The sequence below is a fragment of the Patagioenas fasciata genome, chromosome 11 (genome assembly GCF_037038585.1).
Source record: "Patagioenas fasciata isolate bPatFas1 chromosome 11, bPatFas1.hap1, whole genome shotgun sequence".
Classification (NCBI taxonomy): Eukaryota; Metazoa; Chordata; class Aves; order Columbiformes; family Columbidae; genus Patagioenas; species Patagioenas fasciata.
The window spans coordinates 18,850,220-18,859,699 of NC_092530.1; the positions used below are offsets into that span (position 1 = coordinate 18,850,220).

The window sequence follows — 9,480 nt, forward strand, 5'->3', positions numbered from 1 at the left end:
CCGGTTTTCTGTACTGAATATTCTGCCTTGCCACCAACAAGCTGGTCTTTATAATAAACTCCCAGTCAAAGCATGGGGTTCTCTGGCCTTCTGAGGCCATGCATTTTATAAACAGGCTGTGTGACACACATTTTCTTTCCTTTCTTGAGGTATATCAGAGCAACTTTATCCCTAAGCTAAAGGAAACTGCAAAGGAGACTAAATTATTTCTGGTCAGTATGTCTCGTTTCACGAAACTTACAATTCCTCTTCTATGGTTCTGTCACAGGCATCCAGCCTAAAGTTGAGGCTTTGAATATATTTCTCAAAATAGTATTATAATCAAACAGAAATTCATCATACATATCCAGAACTCAGGGAAGGGATTGAATGAATGGATTCAGACAAAAGCCCTATCTCACTTTGTTTAATTTTGAAAAGAATAACTCTGACCTGAACAACCCCATTCACAGTTACACTTCTGGCCAGCTTTAGTGAGTAGGATTGGTTTATCTCAGGTATTAATCCAGAGAGAGATGGTCTTCATCTTAATTTCTTCAATTAACAAAGACGACCCGAACACAGCATCAGGTCACAGCGCCCACTCCAACACCTTCCCACCCCAGCACTTCAGGCACCTGCGTTCCTGGGCACAGTGCTGCAAAACAAGAGAATTTGAAATTGCGCATCTATTGTCTGGTCCCTTTCTGAAGTGCCATCACACGCTTGTTGTCACCAGAGCCCTGCCTGGCCAGGTCCCGCAGCAGCGGAGAAAGCAGCTTTCAGCAGCGGAACTGGCCGGGAGGACTGGAGATGGAACTGGAGCCATGGCAGGAGCACACGCTGTGCACCACTGCCAGAAATACAGGAACTGCCCCGGCGCGACTGAGCCTCATAACTGGGACTTCAACACTGTGTTGCTGTAGGGTACGATGGTCAGGCAAGGAAGGCCAATAAAGAGAATAAGAACTCTAACAGCTCCAGAGAGATCAGCGGGCAGCAGGAGAGAAGGTGTGAAGGATCTTGTATTAGGGTGCAGGTAAAACACAGACTGACAAAGATTTTACAAGAGATTCTTTTTTTCAAAGCTAAAAACCAACCCCCAAACAAACATTTGTTTCTCCCGCAGACAGCACAGCATTTAAAAGCATGGGAGTAATAGCTCCACATCCCTGGCCAGGGCACACGAGCCATCTCGGCATCAAGATCCCATGAATATGATGCTGGCAATTCCGCCAGCGGAGCTCTACATTTGCGACGCTGTGCCGGAGGGAAGACTGGGGGCAATGGGCTGGGCTGGGGACTGGTAACAATCTGTTGTGCAAAGTGGCACTACATCCTGGTGAACTATTGCCCAGGCTGCCCTGTCTGGCATGGAGAGGGAGGCAGAGCGCTGAGCCCTGGGGAGCAGGAAAGGTCCTGTGTCTGCTTTCCAGGGCAGTTCTGCAGACGGTCAGGGCTGTGCACATCACAGCGAAGGTCAGTGGTGGCAATAAGGCCTTGAGACAGGAGGAGGAAAGAGTGAAAGGGATTGGGGTGTAGCTGGAGAACGGGAAGGCAGGCACATAAACGAGCAAGGCTGGGCTGGGCAAGGTAGTGAAAAGGGCAGAGCTGGGACTGGAGTCTCATCCCAGCTTACTACTTGAGGAATATTTGGGTCCTTGCCTTGTTCTGCTGTCTAACCCTCCCAGGAGGGTGCTAGAAGGCCACCAGTCACCTGTCCAGAGCAGGTATAAACACTGCCAGGGTAAATAAACCTTCAGCGTGCAAAGAATCAGAGCTGGTGAAACTGGGATGCTGGCTACTATTGTTTGCCTTGGGAGTCCACATCACCTACTGGTTCCCAGCCTCTCCCTCGCAGAAATAGTCTTGGCCACCTCTCTTGCTCTCAGTGTGTCCCCCCGACACCCTTCTTTTCTTCTCTGCAAGTTTCCTCTACCTGCACATACATGGACAGTGTCACTGTGAAGAGATACACACATGCAAACACGCCCAAAGAGTGTATTTCCAAGGTTAACCATCCATCAATATTTTCCCCTTTTCCAGCCTGGCCAGGATCTGAGTGGAAAAAACAAATGTTTGTCATGGCCTACCTTCCGAGTCCACCAGGTCTGAGACGCGGGGACGGCAGCCGCCGGGTTTCGGGAGCAGGGGCTGGCTCTGTGAATCAGCAAAGGAGTCCCCGTGGCAGGGATGCATGCTGAGCCTGCTGCTGCCTGCACGCTCCTGCCTCTCCTCCTCCGCCGCCCTGCGCTGCTGGGTTGCTATGCAATCACATCACCAGGAGGAACAGCATCTCTCCAAGCCTGCAAAGAGATACCCTTGACTCGGCAAACGCAAGAGGCACAAGGACGATCCCACAAAGTGCCCAGCCCTTTGGAGGTCTTCTCGGCTGGCGATCGATCCGGAGGAGGGGAGGGAGAAGAGTGGAGATGCGAAGAAAGACACACGCACAGGAGGAGGAGGAGCAGACAAAATACACATGGAGAGGGAGAAAGAAAAGGGAGGGGGAGAAATACAAAGGCACAAAAGGTGCTGTGGTCTGCCCGCTGGAGACCTGACACAGGCTGCTGGGCTCAGATACGCTTCCCGCTGCCTGCTGACATCTCCCCACTGCCTTTCAGCACCGGCGGCTCTCATTTTAGGTTAGATATGGCCATGCCTGTGCTGGAAATTGCAGAGACATTCACCTCCTTTCTTAACCACGATTTGGGTGTCTGGCATAAGATTTAATAACTTTAAAATAGCCCATTTAAAAATTTAAGTTAAGGGGCAAAAATTGGATGATCGCTTAATTTTGCTTCTTAGAAAAGAAAAATAAGTAAGGGAAGAGCCAGTTCTTCAAGCTGGGGAGAAATCCTGATCCAAGATTTTTTAAATGTCACGGTATCTTGTCTCAGCTCATGAGAAACAGAAGGATTTGAGCTGATAACTTGGCTGAAGACACAAGCAGACCTGGTGTTGGCATTTCAGTCCATACATAACAAACAGTTTGCGGTTGTTCAGATCATTCCACCCAAGGATTTCAAACCGCTCAAGATACCAGTGATGTTATTCCCTTATTACACAAAATTGAAACAGAGTTAAAAGACTTGGTCAGAAAGAGGATTCAAATCTGATCCCAGGACTGTGCTTTAGCCAGTGGACTCTCTCGCCTCTCCCTGTGAAAATTAACACCTGGGAAACACAATCTTCCTGGTCCTTGTCAGAACAACCTCTCCTTTCATCCTAGGTACGTGAACCAGGAGCAGAGCCCCTAGTAAGGCAAGATGCACAGAAGCCTCATGTAACTACAGTGAAAGGAGAAGATATTTAAAGAGCAGCCCCCTTTTGGTTGCTTCCAAAAGGAACAACACTGAATACTTCAAGTACCAACTCACTCCACACACCTTCTGCTGTTAAAAGCTTCTTCAACAGCTTCTGCTTCCACAACTGCTGTACTGATGCAACAAAAGTCATTCTGAAAAGCTCTATTCAGACAAAAAGAAAAAAAAGGTTGTGTATAGGAAGACAGCAATGAGCAGAACCTCTGCTGGGCTATTTTTGTGCATACACACACACAAATAATAAGTCCTGCGTTAAGCAAGGAGTGGGGGGGGGGGGGCGTGGAAAATGACAGTGTTGGAAGGGCTATCCAGGCAACTCCAAACACACCGTTCCACAGAGACACATGGCCAAATCCAGCTGCAGTGTGCATCTGGCACCAACAGTGTCTATAAGGGACACGACAACACGGATAAACAAAGTGAGTACATATCGAGCCAAGTTGCGCATGCACACGAGACAGAGATCAGCACAGAGACATTAGCAGACAGCCTGAACCACAAAAACAAGGTGCTTTAAAGTACATGCATTCTAAATTATCAGTAGTTTGGGGACAGCAAAACACAACAGGGGAAAAAAAATAGTCTCTTGTGTCAGTTTAGCTTAACTTTTGAGGCAAACCAGAATCACTGTTGAGAGTTGCTTCCATGACCAAAAGTATCTTCTGAAGTCCCCCAATACCTTCTGTTTTAAGGATATAATTAGGACAAACAGCTGAGCAATTCAGAACTCAAAGGAAATCAGGGAGACAAACTCAGATTCGTCATAAACGCAGCCTTGCACATAAGCACTACAACATTTTAAAGTGTATGGGAAGGTTTATGAGACAGGATGCTAAATGTGATGTGCTTTGAGTTCTGAAGAGAACTTAATGCACAGACAACCTCCCAAGGAACTCCAAGAACCCAGCTTCCAGAAGACACAGTGCTACCTACTGTACGCCTTTCAGACATTTCATGTTTTACTAAATGGCAAATATGTACCTTGTCAGCAAAACTAAGAACCTCTACCTACCCAACAGGGACATGTCAATATGCACAATTCTAAATAATGTACAAGCATACAACAGATAAAAATCAAGCCAGGTTTTATACGGCATGAACATGAAATTGAAATCAGATTCTGATTCACACCAGAATCAATCCCTTTTAAACACTGGTGTTTTAATCAATTTTAATCGCTAAAACAGATTCCAGTTTACAATTGTGAAATCAGAATCAGCCACATTGACTAAACATACAAAGTCACAAAATGCAGAATACCCTGAATACAAATGCATTTGCTGAAAATGACCGGTGAAAACTGTGCTATATGGAGATATACTAATGGTATTTTTTGTCTGAAGATTTTAAAATCTAGAAGGGCTGTGTCTGGCCTGACCCTAAAGTCTTCATTAATTTGTTTAAATTTATTCAGTTTGGTCAAACAATTCGTAAGCTAGAGCATGCACAACACTAAGTATCTTGCATTACCAACCAACAAAATCATTAACTAAAATTCTAGTATTTGCGTTTCCAACACAATACTTCAGGTGTTGATACGGTTAAAGGTTATTGCTTTTACTTTTTCGCTTCCTATAAGCTCCTGTTCATTAACTACCTCTTCTAAGATAGTCCTTGTTTCATGCAATAATTTCCCAAAACGTGCACTCTCCTCTTCAAACACTGCAACTTCCCTCCTTTAAAACCTCACATCTCCTGAAAGAGAAGGATCACCTTCCCTCGTGTACCAGTGAGGAAGCCTTGTTATCATTCTTTGGAAACTTTGCTAGATTCTTTCGTTTTCTCAGTAAAGCTCGAATTTATCAATTTATCCCAATCAAAGCATTTTAGAGCATGACACTTTACCTAGACACCCAGAATGCAGATTGTGCAAGGAATACTACAATTTAACAGCATGGAATCAATTCTCAGAAATCCCTCCTGTAGAGCTCTACCAAGAACACACACAGAGAATGTAAAGTGAAGAAAGTCTTCAGGGAGCACGACGCAGAAGTAGCAAGGAAGGCAGCAGGTTAAAGCATGTTCATACATCTGTATTCAACTGATCTTTGCCTTGCACAAAGTGTTGTGGCATTTTGCAAAGCAACCTGTGCTGAGGAACCCACATGGTGTTTTGAGCAGAGAAGCAGTTGGAGGTTGCAAAGTTCCTACATGCAAAACAGTTCATTGATGTCCTAAAAGCCTCCAAACACCCAAACCGAAGAACAGAGTGAAACATCGACTGAGAATATATATAAAAGCATCCTTACTAAAAGGAGAATAGAGAAGATATGAAAAATGGACCAATTTCCCTATAGCCATACACTGACCCTGTCCTTGTGGATCCAGCTGCAGAAGGGTTTGGTGAAAGGCTTGTGAGCCGGGACAAGGTCCCTTATGGCTTGAAAAAATCCTGTGTCTCCCTGAGAGCCTACAAATCACTGTTTTCCTGAGACACAGGGCTCCCTCATCTGGGTCTCCTCCTAACTGAAGGAACAGATGAAACCGAGTTGTCACACAGCGATCCATGTCAAAATGACAGGAATTCAGCTTTGATGAAAATAATTGATCTTGGTGGTTATGCTGCGGCTACCTGGGAAGGCAAAGCCAGAAGGAACCGATCTCGCACGAAAGGACAGACATGCCCATCCATGCCCATCCATGAGATAAGCACGTTTGTGAGCAGAGTAGAGTCTCTTTTCAAGAAAAAGCAGCAGAACTAGAATTAGGGGCCCCAAATTCAGCTTGAGAAGGATCTAAGAATGGTTACCCAGATCTTGCACCATCCTGGTCCTTTTGTTTTGTTTAAATAACTGATGTCAAATAAATAACTGCACTTCCTTTGCCAGCACCAATAAGCATAAAAATCTTCCAAGCACAGATTCTACCCTGCTGAAAGCATTTAGAAAAACAGCTGGATACTTTCTCAAAGCACAGTACCTGGGGTGAGAGAGAAGAATGGGGAGAGAACTGATACAAGCAGACAGCTGACCAGCACTAGGAGACAGAATGAATCCCCCTTGTCATTTGTTCCTGCAGAGGGACTGAAACAGTCCCCTGAATGAGAAGTGAGACAGACTATAGGAGAGAGAGAAAATATTTCGAGCAGCAAGCACCAAAAGAAGGAGGGGGTGGGTGTCAAGAGTGTAAAAAAAATTGGGGAAGAGATGGAAAAAGAATAGAAAAAGGAGAAAATGGTAGAAAAGAAAGCAGAAACATGCAGGAGAGAAGGAGAAGGCAGACAGACAGTTCTCAGGGGCCATTTTGTTCCTCAAAAGCTGTCAACACATTTACAATGTGCTTTCCATCCCCCTCCTTATTTACTGGGCCATGCACACAAAGAAGCAGGAAAGCAATCACACAGGAGCTGCCGAAGATTCGCTTCGACATAGAACAGAGGTGCCCTAAGAGAAAGGAAACTGCTTAGTGATCCGTGCACAACAAGCCATGATGGGAATGTTACAGGCCTGGAGAAAGGGTTGGGAGAAAACCTGCAGAGAGCAGCCTCTTGCACAGAGATAGCAGTCCAGGCTCACAGCACAGACACCCGAGGAGAGCGAGTCAAACTGCGCAGGGATCCAGCTGCATATAAAAATATACATGTACATGAGAAGCTTGTCACTGAATTCTTTAAAGGAAGCATCCAAATTATTTAGGTAGAGAATACAAATTTCAAAAGTATGTGTTGCAATTTGCACCTAAACCCAGTGCCTGAGGCTCAGGAGCTCAGACATGTTACAGTGACTGAACACCCCGGTCACCTGGCCTGTTTGTGTCACGTTTCTGGCAGGTACCAAAGCTTGTCTGATGCATGTTCTCTCATTAAGCTGCAGAATGGGATCATGTCTGAGCCTACAGATTTCTAAATGCTGTCAAGGTTAAAACAATACTCAGAGCCTGCGTAAGGCACCTGCAGCTTGTTTTGAAGACCAACTGTTTCATTTTCTACATTTGTGCAAGACTGTGGTGAGCCTGAAATGGAAATTAGATACCATTATAATTAAAGCTTTTTTTTTTCTCCAATCTTACCCTCTGCTATACAGACTTTTTACTCCTACAAGGCATGAAACTGAGAAGCAGAGAAATGAAGCAGCATCACAAGATATGCACTTTACCAAATGTTATTTATGTACTTCAGTATCTCCTTTGCCAACTATAATTACCTGGGAGTTACTTGGGCAGGTCTAACAGCCAGATACAGATCTCAGGAACCCTGTGCTGAAAACCACATCAGCATATGCTAAGAAGGTCATAAAAGACCTTCTTAGTCAAAAGCAGTTTGGTGAAACTGACCCATCAATAGACCAAAATAATTATTATAAAAAGCAAAGCCATAATGAGGGAAAGCCATTGATATTAATATAACATAAATCATCTTTCCTGGAATAAAATGCTTGGAGACTTCGTTCTTTCAAGACATTAATCCTCCAGAGCAAGCTTGTTACCAATGTCTGTTGTTCTTTACCCAGATTAGACCCATCCTCTGACTAAAGAGCACATCAAGAGCTCCCTCCCACATTCTCTCAGGAGCCCCAGCACTACAAATAAAAGCAGCCCAGTGTGTATCATTAATGACAAGTTATGAGAGGATCTAGGACTACAGCCAGATGGGACTTTCGCTGTGCTGTGGTTCTGTAGAGAAGGTGAACCCTCAGCCAGGTCAGATCACTCAGTTTCCCTTATTCTTTTCTCCTCCGTGCAAAGATTTGCATTAAACCGTTTTGTCACAGCAGCTGGGAGGAGACTGCCCTGCCCTAAAGGGCTTATAATTGAGCTTCACTAAAAGACAAAGGGAGCCAAGTGAGGAGATGCTGGGCAGAAACACAAAAAACTTATATGTTATGTAAAAAAGGCAAAGTGAATTTTATTTTGGTACCAGTTAAATTTTATTAGAAGAGTTCAGAAGCACACATACTGGCAGTTATTAGAGCTGCAGTACAAGCCTCAGAGGTTCAATTTTCTGAGTGGCTACAGCTGTACCACCTTCTAAATCCCTGGGTCCTGATTTATTCATGGCATTAGGAATGCAAAATGCAAGCAGAGGGAAGTAGGCCAACAAGAGAATAGAAAGCAGGGACACAGAGGAACCAGTTTCTTCATTCCAGCTGAAAACAGGTTGAAATTATTAACTCTTTCAGAGTAAGCTCTCTCTGAAATAGCAGCACAACTTGCTGTATAAAAATGCACCAATTGTTTTCTCCCCACAAAATAAACTCATGATTAACAGAAACACTAAGCAATCATGGCTTTGGAAAAGAATTCAGCTTAACTCTAGTCCGAGGCATTTGCATTTCCAGATGCATAATGCTCAGACCAATGTGTCTGACCGGGAGGGGTTAATGCCTTTGGTTCTGTGCACTGTGGACCAGATGTTCAGCTGGTACAACTCACCAAAGATCCATGAGAAATTAGCAGAGCTGCGCCTGCTTCCCCCAGACAGGATTCTGGCCCTGCACTTTGAACTATCGAATACCCACTCAGAAATTTTTCTAAAGCGAAAACCTTCACTTTTTGAAAGCACCTTAAACAGGCTCCTAGAAAAAGCTGCAAATATCGATAAGCTGAAATCACCACTGCCCTGCCCTGCTTGTATTATTACAAATCCCCTAAATCAAAAGCACGTAGAAGCCTCCTGAGAAGGGAAGCCAGACAGGAACGGGAACAAATCATCAGCTTTTATTCATGGGCAGACAGGACACAAACCAGCATTCCCCAAGATCAGCTGATACTAGAAATTCGGACCTTGAAACCTCATCCTCCAGAAATAAATAAAACAACTCGAGAGCAAAGCTAAGCCACATGAAGGCATACACTTTCTCTCTACTAAATCATGCTCAATATAAACCCCTCAGAGGGAGGCTGCAGGCCTGACCTAATCTTAAATATTCTGAGGTGCTTGTTGACATGAATGGGAGCCTTAAATGAACATTTAATCCAGCATTGTTCCTTTCAAATAGTATCAAAATGCAGTTGTTTCTGCTACAGTGTCACAGCTTAGACACATAGGCTACAGTTTCATAGTATATACATTACAATGAGCAGAAACCAGCCCTTAGAAGTATATCACTGACTTATCACTTACTAGGAAATGGATGGATCTTGGCTATTGCTGTTTTAGTCCCCAGAGCAGATGCCATGGTCAGCCAAGGCTTTGAGCATATGCTTGAAATAGAAAATGCTCTACAAAATTTACCAC

At 44.4% G+C, this 9,480-nt stretch overlaps 1 protein-coding gene across 2 annotated transcripts in view; it reads right to left on the reverse strand.

Moving 5' to 3' along the window:
* DRP2 (dystrophin related protein 2) overlaps positions 1–2,528 on the reverse strand; it is a 26,508-nt gene extending 23,980 nt beyond the window's left edge. Inside the window, exon 1 of one of the 2 annotated variants that reach the window (XM_065846686.2) lies at positions 2,073–2,528. The gene's annotated coding sequence lies outside the window, so the exon portion shown is untranslated. The remainder of the gene's footprint in view (positions 1–2,072) is intronic. The other variant, XM_065846687.2, reaches the window with a different exon arrangement.
* Between the last annotated feature and the right edge of the window lie 6,952 nt (positions 2,529–9,480).